This window comes from Elephas maximus, chromosome 1 (assembly GCF_024166365.1).
Source record: "Elephas maximus indicus isolate mEleMax1 chromosome 1, mEleMax1 primary haplotype, whole genome shotgun sequence".
In the NCBI taxonomy this organism is placed as follows: Eukaryota; Metazoa; Chordata; class Mammalia; order Proboscidea; family Elephantidae; genus Elephas; species Elephas maximus.
The window spans coordinates 97,182,333-97,200,094 of record NC_064819.1 but is presented as its reverse complement, the minus strand read 5'-3'; the positions used below and the strand labels follow the sequence as shown (position 1 = coordinate 97,200,094).

At 38.1% G+C, this 17,762-nt stretch overlaps 1 protein-coding gene and 1 pseudogene across 1 annotated transcript in view; both read left to right on the top strand.

The window, feature by feature from the left end:
• The window catches only part of NUDT3 (nudix hydrolase 3), an 89,704-nt gene that overhangs the window by 43,624 nt on the left and 28,318 nt on the right, over positions 1-17,762 (top strand). The window lies entirely within an intron of this gene.
• Positions 741-9,573, top strand: LOC126079412 (60S ribosomal protein L35a-like; annotated as a pseudogene).

Below are 17,762 nucleotides of genomic sequence, written 5' to 3'. Positions count from 1 at the left end.
AATCTGCTTCTGTAAGGTCACAGCCTTGAAAACTCTGTGTAGGCGGTCCTAGTCTGCACACATGGGGTTGTTGTGAGTCGGAATTGAGCCAACAACAGTTAACTACAGCATTTTAAGTACGGGAGTTGAGAGGTCCAATAGCATTGTCTTTAAATGTGATTTGTAGAAGATTCCAAATTGTTCTGTATTTGATCATTTATAATGTTTAATGGGCTTTTAAAAATTAAATTTATTTTTGAATAGGTAATACATTTACGTGGCTCAAATGTCAAAAGGCACATTGAGATACAGTGAAAATTCTCCCTGTCATGCCTCTCTCCCCAGCTTCCCGTTTTCATTCCCGGGGGTAACCGATGTTATCAGTTTTCTTAAGACTCCTGTACTAGACTTTTGATTATATAAGATTTATTTATTTGAGTTTTCTGCAGGGTTGGAATAGCTAAAACATCTGGTCCATAATGAACCCACTCCTTCCACATTTACTTCTGTCCTTTCTGTGAGTCTTAGAGCAGTGGATTTCTTCAAGTACAAAAACTCTTAGCCAAGAATTCTCAGTCATAATGGAGTTGCTACATAGTTGTTTTCCGTGATTTCTAGTGATAATCCCCATCTTCCTAAATTAAGCAAAGTGTAATTTTGTAACAGAATAAAAGTTTAACAGTTAAAGTTGTGAAATATAGTACTTGAAATTACATAAAAGATAAAAATAAAATTTACTAAAATTATCTTTCCATCTTATTTTCACCTATACGATTAAATATTTGTTTTATTCCTGGTCCATCATATATGCTCAGCCCTCTTTTGGCTCTCATTTTTATAAGAATGGTAAACTTGAATGTGCACATACGTTGTCAAAGAACAGTTGTTTTTGACCTTCTGCACCCGCGCTTCACCGAGGTCACGGCCTGGCTTTCCTGTGGCTCCTGCTCATGGTGCTTGCTGAGGAGCGGGCCAGGCCGTGATGACTTACAGTGCATTGATGTAAAAATAAAAATCTCTTTTTTACTTTTTAAAATAATTTCCTTTTAATCATTTGATTGTGCGGAATTTTTTGTAGTAACTATAAAAATTGGGTGTGACTTTTTTGAAATAGTAAATAATAGAATAAAGTGTCTATTATAATAGTAACAAAAAAAGATAAACTTAAGAAATGGGCAGTCTGTGTAAAAGAAACTTAAAATGTTATTGAGAGAACGTGAACAAATGAAAAAACACCATATTTTCAGAAAGGTTCAACATCATAAGATGTTGATCCTTGCTAAATTAATCTTTAATTTTTTTAATTAATCCTTGTAGAAATTTGTTTTTTTAAAAAAACCCTCAAGCTGTTTTAAAGTTCAGGTGAGTACGCAAACAATGGAAGAGTAGCCAGTAAAATTCCGAAAAAGAAGAGTGGAGGATGATGTGGTGATACACAGTCCAATTAAACCATATTGCAAAGTTACAGCACCTAAAATGGAATGATAGTCAGCTGGCTCATGAATCAGCAAGTGAATCAATAGAACAGAAATAGACCTAAATGCATAGAAGAACAACTTGCCGGTCATCTGGAGAAAAATGAAGTTGGATCCTTTCTTTGTGTTTATATCAGGATAATTTCCTGTAGATATAAACAAAACCATAAATTATTAGATGAAAGCATGAGATAAATTTGTTATAATCTTGGAGTGGGACAGAACCTTCTAATAATGCAATCTAATTCAAGTCATAAAAGAAAAGATTTCAAGGAACTACATAATGGAGAGCTATACCTTGTTCATGGACTAGAAGACACAGATTTCAGTTCTCAAATTAACCTTTTGGTTTTTGCAATTTTTAATGAAAATCCCAGCAGGTTTTATTGGTTGTTGTTGTTAATAAACTCATTTCAAAATATTTATGGAAGTGCAAAGGGCGAAGAATAATAAAGACCATAAAAAAAAACTTTAAGCCTGTGGACATCTGCTGAGAACAGGATTTCTAAACTGGCAAATATGTTTGGAAGACTGTGGTCCAGGGCCATTTTTGCTGGCTGTAAAAGGGGTCTCCAGAGGGAGCACACAGCTCTTCTTAAAAATTAAAGGTGTTTATGCCTGAGGTGAAACCAAATTCTGTTTCGGCAAGAGATGTGCACATAAGTACAAGGCGAAGAACGATGCAGTCACTCCTGGTGGCAAACCTGACAGAGCCGTAGTATAATCTGGGGAAAGGTAACTCGTACTCATGGGAACAGTGGTGTAGTTTGGACCAAATTCCAAAGCAACATTCCTGCCAGGGTCATTGAACACAGCATCCATGTGACGCTGTACCTCTCAAGGATTTCAGTGTATTGAAAAGTAAGTAAAGAAAATTGTGAATTAAAAAAAAAAAACCTTTTAGTTATGGAAAGTTTCAAACCTGTATAAAAATAGACTAAAAAGTATTATGCACCCATGTACCTTTCACCCAGCTTCAGCTGTTCCAGTTCATGGCCAATCTTGTTTCATCTTTATCCCTAACCACTTTTCCCCTTCCTGTATTATTTTGGGTAATATAATCCTTGGTATCGTATAATTTCATCCATAAACATCTTATAAAAGAGAAGACTGTGAAAAACAAACAAAAACAGCCACAATACCACAATCATACCTAAAAAAAATTTAATAAGTTCTCAGTATCATCGAATATCTAGTTGGTGTTCAAATGTCTACTTATTTCAGAAATGTCATAACTTTTTTCTTTTTTTACATTTTACTTCAGTCAGGATCTAAATAAGGCCTAAACATACTGCAATAGGTTGATATGCCTTTTAGGTCTCTTTTAAGCTATAGGTTCCCCTTCCATCACCTTTTTTTACCCTTGGTGATTGACCTGTTTATTTGTTGAAGAAACTGGGTTAATCGTCCTATAGTGTTTCTCCTAGTCTTGGTTTTGTGGACTGTATCTCTGAGGTGTCATTTGGTATGTTCTCTGTCTTCTGTATTTCCTATGACTTAGTAGTTGGCCTTGATCAAATTAAGTTGCTTTTTTTTTTTTTTGGCAAGACTGCTTCATAGGTGGTGTTATATTCTTCCATCAAGAGGCACATAATATGCATGCGATGTTAGCAGCCATTGATGTCCAGCGCCTAGATTCATTAATTCATGAGAGGTGGCAATATGGTGATATTTTAACTCTATCATTCCTTTCTATAATAGCTGAAATACTTCTACAAAGTAGAAGCGAATCTGGTCACATAGGAAAGGCAGAATAAATGATGGATTCTTTTCCTCACTTTCCAATTAGTCCCCAAATTAATGAGTTGGTTTATTGGCATCCTCTAGTGGTTATCAGTTTGGTTGTTTTTTTAATTAACAATATGAACTCATGGATTTAAACGTTTGATGTTTCAGTCTGTTGCAGTTATTATTGGCCCATTTTTGACCAGTAGGGGCCTCTTTAAGTTGACTCCTGAGCCTTTTTTTTTAATTGTGGTAGAAGTATACATAAAATTCCTGAGTTTTTTGTTTTGTTTTGTTTTTATATCACCCTAAAAGTCTTTCATAGCTTGCTCAATATCTGGTATGACAAGATATTTCAGATTTACCATATGCATTTCCTGCCTCAGCCATGGAATCAATCATATGAAAGAGGGGACATCAGTACAGATTTTATAGATAATAAGACTAATAAGGGGCTATTACAAACAGCTTTAAGTAATCAAATCAGTACTTCTTACTTCTCACCATCCCTACTGCTATCTCTTTAGTCTAAGCCATCTTCATGTCTCTCCTTAAAAACTATTAAAAATCCTAACTGGCCTTCTTACCCCATCCTTGCCCCCCTTTCAATCTGCTATCTATGCTGTACCCTGAGTGACCCTGTTGAAATATCTGTTGAGCGTTTGCTGAAAACCCCTCAGAGTACCCTTCTTCAGTTGGGATAATACCCCAAGTCCTTACCTCCTTTTTTTATTCCGTGAGGCCCTCTGTAACCTCCAGGCTCCTGTCACCCTCTCCCTTGCTGTTGCCACACTGGCCTTCTTACTTTGTCTATCTAGGTACATTAGTGCCTCAGGGCTGGACCTTTGCCTCTGCAGGTACCTTCGCCTGGAATGCTGTTCCCGCAGAGAGCCAAAGGCTTGTTGCCTCACTTTGATCAGGTCTCTGCTCAAATACCTCTTATGAGAGATCTTTGCTGACCCCCTTGTCTAAAAGAGTACCCATTAATTTCTGCCTTCTTATCTGCCTAATTTTTCTTAGTATTTGTAACCACCTGACATTATTTTTTTTGTTTATTGTCCGTTTCCTCTCACTAGATTGTATGTTCCACAAGAGCAGAGTCTTTGATTTGCTTGTTGCCGTATTTGCAGTGCCTAGAACAGTGCTTGCTGCCAAGTAGATGTTCAGTGAATATTAGTTGAATCAATGAGTGAATGGATGAGTGTACGAATTCTACCAGTATAGTCACATGTAAGAAATGGTTCATGTGTAAGGCTATTTACTGTAGCATTGTTTTAATAGTAGAAAATTGGAAACGACCAAAATGTCCATGAAGAGAACAGGTTAATTAGACTATAGTACAACCACATAATAAAACTCTGAGTGGTTAATGTATGATTTCACTTGTATGAAGATCCAGAACAGGCAAAACATGGTGGTACAGATTACATTAGTGGTTGCCTCTGGATTGAGGGCATTGACAGGAAAAAGCACAGGAAAATTTCTGGGGAGATGGAAATGTATATCTTTATAGGGGTGTGGGTTCAGGTGCCTGCATTTGTCAGACTCATCAACTATGTTAGGTCAGTGCATTTCAGTGTATGTGAACTATATTTCAGTTACAACAGAAACCATTTTTAAAAATGGAAAACAGAAGCAAATTAATTTGACTGTATTTCAAACTGGTGGCATAATCACGTGGAAAATAAATCTTTCACGTGGCTTTAGAGCAGTGTTTTGACTGAATAGCTCTAATGGGATCTATCCTTAGGCTTAGAAAAACTATAAAGAAATCTTAACTGTACTTAGTAGTTTTGTGGTTAATAGTACTGTTAATTTGTAACTATTAAGTGATATTACAGAAAACCTGGTGGCGTAGTGGTTAAGAGCTACGGCTACCAACCAAAAGGTCAGTAGTTCGAAATCACCAGGCGCTCCTTGGAAACCCTATGGGGCAGTTATGCTCTGTTCTGTCGGGTCGCCGTGAGTCAGAATTGACTCGACAGCAGTGGGTTTTTAAGTGATATTACAGGATAAATCAAATAATTATATTAGTGTTATTTTCTGCATAAAAAAATTTAAATATAAAATCCAAGAAATAAAAGCCTTGTAACCTTAAATGTGAAATGTAAGTATCAGTATGACCCATAATTTGTTTTTCTCTTTCTAATAATACATATTTCCTATCTGTCATTGAAAAGGCTTAGAAGCAATGACAACACAGCTGGTATCTAAATTGAGGTCTCTAAATGTTATTTCTCCTTAAAAGGAGGCAGGGGTCCTTAGAGAAATGGCAGAATTTAGATCCGGGACAGGAAATGCTTAAGATGAGCCTGAGATATCTTATAGTGACAAAAAAAAAACAAGAAAACAATCCAAGACTAAAAGATTTATATAAAAAAGACACAAGGGATAAAGCAAAATCTGTAAAACCTTGCGGGTAAAGTTAAGGTATATGGGTGATGGCTGTACAATTCTTTCAACTTTGCTGTATGTTTGAACATTTCGTAATAAAGTACTGGAGAGAAAAGGAAACAGAAGCCAACTCCGAAGGGTCTCTCTCTTTCTCTTTTAATATTTTTTTTGTTGGTGAGAATATACACAGCAGAACATATACCGATTCAACGACTTCTACATATACAGTTCAGTGACGTTGACTATGTTCTTCAAGTTCTCCTCCACTGGCATAAACTCACTGTCCCCTAAGTTTCCTGTCTAATGTTTTGAGTTTGCTGTTGTCTATTTTATCCCATATAAATAGATCTAAAAGAGCACAGTGCTCAAAGCAGACATTCTTTACTAGTTAAGCTAAACTATTTGGGTTTAAGAAGGCTTCAGGGGGTATTTTTGGTTTAAGCTTTACAAATTATCTCAGGGCAGTAGTTTTAGGGGTTCATCCAGCCTCCATGGCTCCAGAAAGTCTAGATTCCATGAGACTTTTTCAGTTCTGTTCTGCATTTCCCCCTTTTGATGAGGCCTGAAGCATTTCTTACTAATTAAAAAATGAGAGCATCAAAAAGAATAATGACTGCAGTTAATTTAAGTGCATCAAATATAAAAATCCATGAGTTATCAATGATACTACAACAACAACAAAAAAAACTGGAGGTTGCCTGAACACCATCTCATTTTTCTGAAAATTAGCAAATAAGGAGAAAAAAGTAATCCATTTATCTTGTCTTTCCTATATTAGGGGAATCAGACAGTTGACAAGGGACGTTTCTTAATAGAATCCTAGCTAATAAAGATAGAAGGAATGATAGAATTAGAAAATCAAAATCTCGTGTTCCCTAATGAAATCATAGATGTAAATGGCTGTCATTAATGACATGCTAAAGCCATTAAATGAAAGGCTAATGGCGAGCTCTATAATGGACAGACCATGTGACAACACTTGAAACCACAGTTCCACCTTCACGTCGTTAAAAAGTGGTGTCACATCTTACGCATCTCAAAATGTGATGCAGAGGAAGTACGTTTTTAACACCTTACAGTAAAGTTTTCTTGCCAAAACAGCCAAATACAAACCTGTTCAAGCTTCAAGATCTAACTACCTGTGTACAGGAAATATGGAGAATAGAGGAGGAAATTGAACAGTATCGTAAGGAAGATATCAGCAAGTGCAGGAATCTGGGAAATTCTACAGGATAAATTACCTTTTTTTTTTTTTTTAAGCACTTAAATGGCTTGAAAATAAAGGGTGGGAATGAGGAACTGTTTTGGACCAGCAGACATAAGAGTCATTTCAATCAACTGCAATGTGTGGACCTGGTTTGAATCCTCATTTAAATAAACCAATTGTAAAATAATGTGTTTTGAAATTATTGTGGAAATTTGAATATAACCTGTTTATTAGATAATAAGATATTATTGTTAATTTTGCTAGGAGTAGTAATGACAGTGTGGTTATGTATATATATTTTTTAAGTCCTTATCTGTTACTGATGTTTAGTGGTGAGATGAATTAATGTCTAAGATTTACCTTAAAATATTCCTGGAGGTGGTAGGGTATAGGTACATAAAGCAAGATTGGCAAAACGTTGGTAATTGTTGAAGCTGGGTGATGGCTTTATATTTTTTCTCTCTACTTTTGTGTGTGTTTTAAATTTTCTGTAACAAAGAAGAGGCTTTTTGCTGTGTACTGATGAAATAAATGATCTCCACTATATGTTAAGTGGAGCCCTGGTGGCACAGTGGTTAAGAGCTCAGTCGCTAACCAAAAGGTAGGCAGTTGGAATCTACCAGCTGCTCCTTGGAAACCTTACAGGGCAATTCTACCCTGTCCTATAGGGGTCACTTTGAGTCAGAATCAACTTGACATCAATGGATTTATGTGTTAAGTGAAAAAGTAAGGTAGGACGGTGTGTATGGAAGGTTACTGTTTGGGTTAAAAAAAGAGGAACCAGAGGAATATCTATGTATACTCATATGCTAGAGTATCTCAAGAAATGTTCACAAGAAGTGCCTCTGGGAAGAAGTAGGAAGGAAGGCTTGCTTTTCACTATGTGTCCTTTTGTACCTTTTAAAAATAGGCAGGGTGTACTATTGAAAAAATAGATATAAAGATGAAATTAGGGACCATAATTCTAGACACACGTGCCTGTGTAAATGCAGAGCCATAGAATGTTAATAACTGGAAGGGTTTGAGAGACTATTTGGACCACCTCATTTTAAAACTGGGGAAGCTGAAGTCTCGAGAGGCGTAATTTTTTATTTTTATTTTTTGCAGGTGTGTGGTTGATTGGTGTTAAGTGTTAAACCCAGAACCTGAACCGCCTAACTCTCCTCCTCTCTAATGTAGACAGCTTACGCCTATGATTTAATGTGTTTAATATGCTGGTGCTCCCTTGGGGACACAATACCTGCCTCTGAGTTTACATCGAATGTTTTCTGTATGAACCTGTATTGAGAGGACAGCATTGGGTACAGGACTGGGCAAAGCTAGCATATTCCTGAGCGGCGATTTTGCAGTGAATTCCTGGAGTTCTCGGGTGGCAAGTGGCGGATAGTGCAGGTTGTGGACGTAAGGAATGCCGTTGCTGTGGCTTTGTCCGTTTAAAGAACCTCCAAAACCTGAGTATTCTAAATATTTCATTCAGTCCGTTTAGCTTCCAGAAATTGCATTCTTCTTGGCCAATTATAAAGTCTTAAATACTTCTGAGATATTCAGGCTATACCCGAGATTTGAAAGGGAACCGCCCCCTCCTCCTTAGGGCCACTGATTCTGCTGCATAGAGGCAATCATTGTTTCTTGGCTGAAAGAACCTTTAAATTGAATTTAATGGTGGACATTTAAATTGAATTTTTAAAGTTTGAATCATATATAGAGATTGTTGGCAAGCTTAGCTTCTCTTATAGGGTACCTCAAGTTCTGTTTTTTCTTTTCCCATCTGATTTCCTACCGTATTCCTCTCTTGAGAAACGGCATCTCTGTCTACCTACGAAGCCCAGAAAGAAGCAAGAGGTTTCTATATTCCTTTCACGGCATTCTCTTTTCCAATTAGTTACCAGTTCTTGTCAATGCTGTCTCTCAAATATGCCTTGAAGCTACCTGCTACTCCCCATCCTTAGGTATGGTGAGCCCCTTATCTTCTGTAGCTTACCTCTCTGCCCCATTTCCAGCCCATCACACATTCAGCTTCCAGGTTCCAGCTTCCAAAGCACAAGTCAGATTGCCATTTTCCTCTTTGAAAACCAAGGACAGTTCCCAATTGCCTTTGGGATAAAGTCTTAACTCCTCGGTTGCTTGCTCCCCTCACCCCACGTTTCATTTGAACTCCAAGTAAATCGTGACTGCACAGAAATAAATTGTGGAATAAATGCTTAAGTAAGGAATTGCTTGAAGTCTGATGGTTTCTAAACAAATGTGAATACTGGAGCTTCATATTGAGAGTCGTTTTTTATACTAATAAACCAATGTTGTATAATTTTGAAAATACAGCCAGTATGCTGATTTCTTTCCTATTCTCTTTAGGAATAAAAGGATCAGTTGAATACCATGCAATATATAGTGCTACATGTGGTCATTTTAACATGTGGGTATCAACCTGCAAAGACAGGCAGGATGTGTTAAGAAATCTATTATGCCCTGGGGACTCATACTTAAGAATGATATCTGTGTATGATAGTTTATGTCTCTGATTATCTTTCATAGTTTTTTCAAAATACCTTGTTGCTCCCAAGGTAAAAGCTGTCAGAATATCAGTTTGCAGAACAAGATGGTGTTTCTTTGTACTGGACAGGGAATTTCCTCTTCTGTTGAATAGTCTGATTAGCTAGGTAGAGCAAAGAGATGTTTATAAAAAGCAATTTGTAAACTGTTCATATCTAGTTGTTCTTCCTTTTAACAATACTTGAGCTCCTATATAGGAAAAAAATAGCTAAAGCATAAAATGGCTTTAAAAGTCTAGGAACTGAAACTATTAATACTTGGCCATGTGGTAATTTGAACAAATTATTTTACCTCATACTTAGCTTTATTCATCTTTTGAACATTTTGTTTAAGTCATTGTGCACAAGTATTTGCAGCTGCTGTTTTTTAAAACATTCTGAAAAAATAATAAATTTCCATTTATCTGTAGTCCAAGCAAATACAGATATTTACTTTTATGTTGTTCATATTTTTAAGAAGGGACAAATAAACAGATAGAAAGGGCTTTAGAAGCAGCCTGCAGGGCATATCCCAGATTGGTAGGGTGCAGCCCTTGTGCCATCTGGGATACCAGCAGAGCTCTCTGGCAGTAGTGGCAGTGCTGAGCGGTTGTCAAATGTCAGGGGCATTGCATTGTTGGAAATGAGATCATATTAGTGGTTACTATGTGCAGTTCTCCAGATATTAGCAATACACCCAAGATATACATACAGTTCGTTAATCGGGAGTTCCCATATTTCCTAATTATTCTAGCTAAATAAGAATTTATTGTATTACAAAATTGTTAATTTTATAACTGTAGTAAGTAGTTTTAATAGCTTAATCAGGTCTTATGTTTCTTTGGTATGTATCTATATGTATGTTTAACATACATAGGGAGCCCTGATGGTGCAGTGGTTAAGAGCTGCGGCTGCTAACCAAAAGGCTGGCAGTTTGAATCCAGCAGCCACTCCTTGGAAACCCTACAAGGCATTTCCACTCTGTCCTATAGGGTCACTATGAGTCGGAATTGACTCGATGGCAATGGGGAACGTATATTTAAGAAGTACTGATAATTATCAACCTTTGAACCTGAGAAAGCTCCTTTCAGTAGAGCTGATTATTATGTGGAATCTTATAATAGAAATTGGATTTTTAGATCAGCCCATCAAAATTAATTCTAATTGTTAACACTAATAATGCTGTAGAATCCAGTCACCATAGGTAACCAGATTTCTTTAAGGAAAATATTTCTAGCACTCTAACCTGGAATACCTAGAAAGTATCTACCCCCGCTGCACCACTGGCAGTGGGAATGGAGACTTGCATAACACTAAGGGAGCTGGGAGAAAGTAGGGTTAAGGGGAATAGCACCTTTAGCTAGAGCTTTGCAAATACACATATTCTGCCTTGTGTCAGTCTTATCCTGGACAGAGGATTCTGAGACCATTGTTTCCCAGTCTCTGTCTTGCTCTCTCATCTGAGCTCCAGTCCTAAGTTTATCTAATTTGCCCACTAGAAATATTCACTAGATGTCTCACTGAACCCTTACCGTTAGCCTCAGTATGTTTAGAGGGTAACTTAACTCCTCCCTGTAGCTCCCGCCTCCGTTGACCCCCTCCACATTCTTCTTGAAGGGCAGCTGCACTATTGGATTCAGCCTCCCAGCCCACATCCTGGGAGTCACCTGGTCCTGTGGGTTCTTCCTTCTGTATATTTGGAAACGTGTCGCTTCTCCCAACCCCTACTCTTATTGTCCTCATTCCTTCTCAGCCCGAATTACTGTAGAAATCTGCTCAGTTATCAGGCTTGCCCATCTCCAGCTCATCCTGTGTATTACTGTCAAAGTGACCTTTCTAAAACCCAAATTGGATTATATCATTTCCTTGCTTCAACAACTTCAGTGACTTTCTCATTGTCTTCAACCCAAACTCTATAATTGGACCCCTGCCTTTTTGTGCAGCCTCCTAAAGTACCTCCTTCTCTGCATTCCTTTTTTAAAGCAGTTGTCTACATACAATTACTGGTCTGTTTTTTCATTTGTTTATCAAACATTAATTAGCCCCTACCCTGGTAGTACAGTGGTTAAGAGATCCTCTGCTAACCCAAAGGTCCGTGGTTTGAATGCACCAGCCGCTCCTTGGAAACCCTGTGGGACAGTTCTAATCTGTGCTGTAGGGTCGCTATGTGTCAGAATCTACTAGATGGCAACGGGTTTGGTTTGGTTTGGTTTTACATGGGTCAGGCCGTATGCTTGGGGATTGGGTAGGAGGCAGTCAACAGAACAGATGCTTAGATGTCTTACTCACCTCTCACTCTGTTCGTAAGCATAGGCTAGGTTATGCTGCAGTAACAAACCTACCCTGAAATCCCAATGTTTTAACACAACAAAGTTTTATTCCGTGTTAATATGCACATCAGCCGTGGGTTGTGAGAGATTCTGCTCCACACAGGAACTCTCCTCCATTCAGGGACCCAGGCCTGTAGCTGTACCAACTGGAACTCACAGTGTCCTTGAGCACTGAGGCAGAGGAAGAGAGGCTGGATGGGCTTCTCACTTTCTCTGCCCAGAAATGACATATGTCCTTTCTGTTCACGTTTTACTAGCCAGAACTAGTCACGTTGCCCCAGCTAACAGCAGGGGGGCTGGGTACTGTAGACAAGCACATGGAATATCTGCTGTACATTATTGTCTCTGCCACAGTCCCTGAAATATAATCAGTCACCAGACTTCTTGTGTGTTTCATCCACTGGCCTTTAAATTTCTCAAGGGCTGAGGCTGTAACTACCTTGCTTTTGTGTCCCAAGCACAGGAGTACACAGTAGGCATCTAATGAACACTCGTTGAATAAATGTCCTTCTTGAGCTTGGATTCAGCTTAAGTCACTTCCTTTAAAGAAACCTTCCCTTACTGTCCCTGTGCCACCTCCACCTCCATCCTGGGTGAGGTGTCTCAACCAAAGCATTTCGCATCCTGTATTACTATTTTCCCTTTCCTTCTCCCTCTCCCCCATCAGATACTCAGTTATTTTAGGACAGGAACTATGCTTTTCTTTTATATTCTTTTAAAAAATTGTATTAAGAATATTAAACTAATTTAAAAACCCAAGAAATAAAACATTACTGATACAGCTGAAGCCTGTTATATATTTCTTCTTTCCTCCATTTGGTTTATCATTCCCATGTATTCTTTAGCCTGTCACTGCATACATGTGTCCCTAATCAGTATAATTTCCCTCTTTATCTATACGGATACCAAGTTGTCCCAGTTTCACCTGTTGATTTCTCCCAGCTCTACAGAGCAAACTGTGTCATTAATTCAAGTGTTCACATATGGGTGGGCCTGCTTTGGGGGGTCTGTGTATCCATCTCCATGGATAACACCTGTCTCAATTGATAACATTTGTCTCAATGACTTGAGCTTCATAAATAGATCCCTGGTTGGCCAGTCCCACACTTTGATTGGCCTCAAAACTGAAGTGATTTTAATCTGTGCATCCCCAGTATTTCTGTATCCCTAGTTCCTGGCTCATGGTGATACTTATTGAGTGTTTGCTGAATAAACAACAAATTCTGAATTTTTTCTTAGTGTGTCACTTTCAGAATCTCTGAGAAACTTTGCCATTTAATGTTTCTTTTTAAAGAATAATCTCATTTAAAAATCAAGCTTGAGAATAAGAATTTATTGACAGGAACAACACTACTATTTTGTAAGGTGGGAGTGAAATCTTTGGCTACAGTAGAGGATTTTTTGTTTTCTTGTTTTGTGCAGTAAGTTTTTGATGGGTTGTCCAGGAAATTTATTAAGGAGAGCTATTTACTGGTAGGAAACCCTGGTGGCGTAGTGGTTAAGTGCTATGGCTGCTAACCAAAGGATTGGCAGTTCGAATCCGCCAGGTGCTCCTTGGAAGCTCTATGGGGCAGTTCTACTCTGTCCTATAGGGTTGCTATGAGTCAGAATCGACTCGATGGCACTGGGTTTGGTTTGGTTTGGTTATTTACTGGTAATATTGTTTGCCTTTTCCAGCCTTGTTTTTTAACATGTAGTTGTGTTTTGAATGTGCAAAGCAATAACACTGATTAGATTTACTAATTAACATTTCACGTTGATTGAAATTTAGGAATTAAATGGTTATACTTTATGTCAGAGGTTTCCTTTGCTTTAGCTTTGAAATATCCTTGTATCAGGCTTTCATTAGGACCATAACTTAATTGGATGTCTCTGGTCAGCCTTTGAAGCAGATGCATAGGCTTAGAACGGCTGGTAAACCCTTTGCCGGGAAGTGGAGAACTCTAGCAAGAAAGACTAACCCAAAAAACCAAACTAAATGTTATTTATATTTATATAACAAATCGGTGAAGGGCTAATTCATTTTTCCACTTTTTCTTCTTAATCTTCCTTGTAGATTAGATAGCTGTGACTTAAATGCCATTGTCTGAGAGTCTTTTTTTTTTTTTTTTTAACTTGAATTAACATTATATTTGGGCTTATTTTTCTTTTGATAAAATACAGTTTCAAGGAATGTTTAAAAATATAACACTGGCCATGATTTTCAAGGAGAAAAGTTTTCTTTTATGGAAATAGTATGTTATTTTAGCTTTATAATTTAGTATTATAAAACTAAGGATAATTTTCTAAAGGCTGCTCCCCTAGGATGCAGACTCTGGGGAAGGAAATAGCTGATTGTTATGTAACTGGAGTTTGAGTCAGGACTCTGTCATTTAGTGCTATTTGCCAGTGAACTGAGGGCAGTGGTGGAGGCACCGCAGACAGGACACAGGAACTTGGTAGGCAGCTGAGCAGGGCTTGATTGTACCTGTTGGGAATAAGGAAAGCAGTGGGCATACAGTAGGTGTTCAGTCCTATCTGAGGTCCTTCCTATCCCTCTCCAAAGAAGAGCCAAGTGTCTCTCTCTGAATATCAAAGATTCCTGGTAGAGGAGGTATCCTAGGAGGTGTCCATTGTCGAGGCTACAGGGCCACTTGTGAAACTTGACCTAGCACAGAGGTAGAGATAAAAGGCCTAAGCTTCACTAGGGGCAGAGGCATTATATAGCCTATCAATGTAATGCTTTTTAGCTCTTTAATTTGAGGACTCTTTTTTTTTTTTAATTAGCCATTTTAAAATGAACAGTTCAGTGGCACTTAGTATGTTCACAGTGTTGTGCAGCTACCACCTTTATCTAGTTACAAAACACTTTGATTACCCCAAAATATAATTCATACCCACTAAACAGTTATTCTGTATTTCTCCCTTCCCCCAGCCCCTGGCATCCACTAGGCTGCTTTCTGTCTCTATTGATTTACTTGTTCTGGATATTTCATATTAATGGAATCATAACAATATGTGACCTTTTGTGTCTGGCTTTTTTCACTTTGCATGTTTTCAAAGTTCATCTACTTGGTAACATTTGTGTCAGTACCTCATTCCATTTTATGCCTGAATAATATTTCATTCACCTCAACATAAAGAAAACAAAAATCCTCACAACTGGACCAGTAAGCAACATCATGATAAACAGAGATAAGATTGAAGTTGTCAAGGATTTCATTTTACTTGTATCTGCAATCAACACCCACGGAAGCAGCAGTCAAGAAATCAAAAGACGCGTTGCATTGAGCGAATCTGCTACAAAAGACCTCTTTAAAGTGTTGAAAAGCAAAGATGTCACCTCGAAGACTAAGGTGTGCCTGACCCAAGCCATGGTATTTTCAGTCACATCATATGCATGTAAAAGCTGGACAGTGAATAAGGAAGACCTAGGAAGAACTGAAACCTTTGAATTGTGATGTTGGCAAAGAATATTGAATATACTGTGGACTGCCAAAAGAACGAACAAATCTGTCTTGGAAGAAGTACAGCCAGAATGCTCCTTAGAAGCAAGGATGGTGAGACTGCATCTTACATACTTTGGACATGTTGTCAGAAGGGATCAGTCCCTGGAGAAGGAGATCAAGCTTGGTAATACAAGGTCAGTGGAAAAGAGGAAGATCCTCAATGAGGTGGATTGACATAGTGGCTGCAACAGTGGGCTGAAGCATAACAACGATTGTAAAGATGGCACAGGACTGGGCAGCGTTTCATTCTGTTGTGCATAGGGTCACAGTGAGTGGGTGGCACCTAACAACAACAACATTTCATTCTGTGTATATGGATATAAACCCCACTGCCATCGAGTCAATTCTGACTCATAGTGACCTTATAGGACAGAGTAGAACTGCCCCGTAGAGTTTCCAAGGAGCACCTGGCAGATTCGAACTGCTGACCTTTTGGTTAGCAGCTGTACCACTACGCCGCCAAGGTTTCTGTATATGGATATATATCTATGTATAACCAAAACCCGTTGCTATTGAGTCTGTATATATACAGACACACACACACACACACACATCACAATTTATCCATTCGTCTGTTGATGGACATTTGAATTATTTCTACGTTTTGGCCACTGTGAATAGTGCTGCAATGAACATTCGTGTACAAGGATTTGTTTGAGTGCCTGTTTTCATTTCTTTTGGATATATGCCTAGCAGTGGAATTGCTGGGTCATATAGTAGTTCCATGTTTAACTTTTTGAGAAACTGCCAAAGTGTTTCCCACAGTGGTACACAATTTTACACTCCCGTCAGCAGTGTACAGGGGTTCCAGTTTCCCCACATTCTCTCCAGCTTTTATTTCCCAGTTTTGACTACAGCCATCCTCATGGATATAAAGTGGTTTTGACTTGTAGTTCCCTAATGGTTAATGATACAGAACACCGATTCATATGCTTGATGTGCATTCGTATATCTTCTTTGTTGAAATGTCTGTTCAAGTCTTTTATGCATTTAAAAAATAGATTAGTTATCTTTTTGTTAAGTTGTAAGCATTCTTTATATATTCTATATATTAGACCCTTAGCCAGATATATAGTTTGCAACTATTTTCTCCCATTCTGTAGGCTGTCTTTTTACTTTCTTGATAATGTCTTTTGATGTACCAAAAACCAAACCAACCCCTTGCCATGGAGTCACCACTGACTCATAGTGACTCTAGAGCAGAACTGCTCCATAGGGTTTCCAAGGAGCAGCTGGTGGATTTGAGCTGCTCACCTTTTGGTTAGCAGCCCCACGCTTAACCACTGTGCATGCAGGGCTCCAAGATCAGTTTATCTTTTTTCTTTTTTGTTCATCCTTTTGGTGTCATATCTAAGAATCCATTGCCAAATCCAAGGTCAGGAAGATTTACCACTGTATTTCTTCTAAGAGTTTTATACTTTTTAGATCTTACAATTAGGCCGTTGATTTTGAGTTAATTTTTGTATATGGTGTGTGGTAGGAGTGCAATGAGGACTTTTTTTAATAACAAATTTTATGGAACCTCCATATTGTACTTTTTTTTTTAAGACCGCCCCCTTTTTATGTTGTTGAGAATGTATACAGCAAAACATATCAATTCAACTATTTGCACCTGTACAGTTCAGTGACACTGATTACATTCTTTAAGTTGTGCAACCATTCTCACTCTCCTTTTCTGAGTTGTTCCTCCCCCATTAATATAAACTCATTGCCCCTCAAGGTTCCTATCTAATTTTCCAGTTGCTCTTGTCACTTTGATCCCATATAGATAGTTCTTAAAAAAGCATAATGCTCAAGGCAGACATTTTTTACTAGTTAAGCTAGACTATTGCTTGGTTTTAAGAAGACTTCAAGGGTTAGTTTTGGTTTAAGGTTTAAAGATTATCTCAGGGCAGTAGTTCCAGAGGTTCATCGAGCCTCCATAGCTCCAGAAATTCAGGAGTCCGTGAGAATTTGAAATTCTGGTCTGCATTTTCCCCTGTTTGATCAGAATTCTTCTGTATAATCTTCCATCAAAATGTTCGGTAATGGTAACTGGGCACCATCTAGTTCTGGTCTAACGGCAAAGGAGGCAGTTGTTTGTGGAGGCAGTTAGCCACACAGTCCATATCATCTTGCTATTCTTAATTCTCCTTCTTTCTCTGGTTAATACCCTTTGGTTGAACATATATGCATACCAGCCAAAACTACTGTGAATGTCATGTGACTCTAAATTATTGTGCCTTGGATTAATCAAAGCAAAGTATATATACATTTTAGAAAACAATACTCATGAAAAAGTAAAATTTTTTTTTCAGTCAGTGGCCCTATGCTGTTAACTGTATATGGATTCATAAATTTCCTTTCTATATGCTGTGGCCCCCTCTGGGTCTGCAGATCACAGATTTTGTAGATAAGCATGAAGAGAATCTATCAGGACAGGGAGAAGGGGATTAAGAATGAAGGTAAAATTTTCAAGGGTCCATAGTTGCAGAGATCTCAAAAGGAGGAGAAGGGAAATGACTGGAAGGTCATTGCTGGGTAACTGGAAGTCAGTAGAATCCGTAAGGGCCAGAGAGGAAGAAACATTTTCTTTCAGGCGGTAAGGATGATTGTAGAATAGAAGGGAAGTGCTCAGGGAATATGGTTTGAGATGG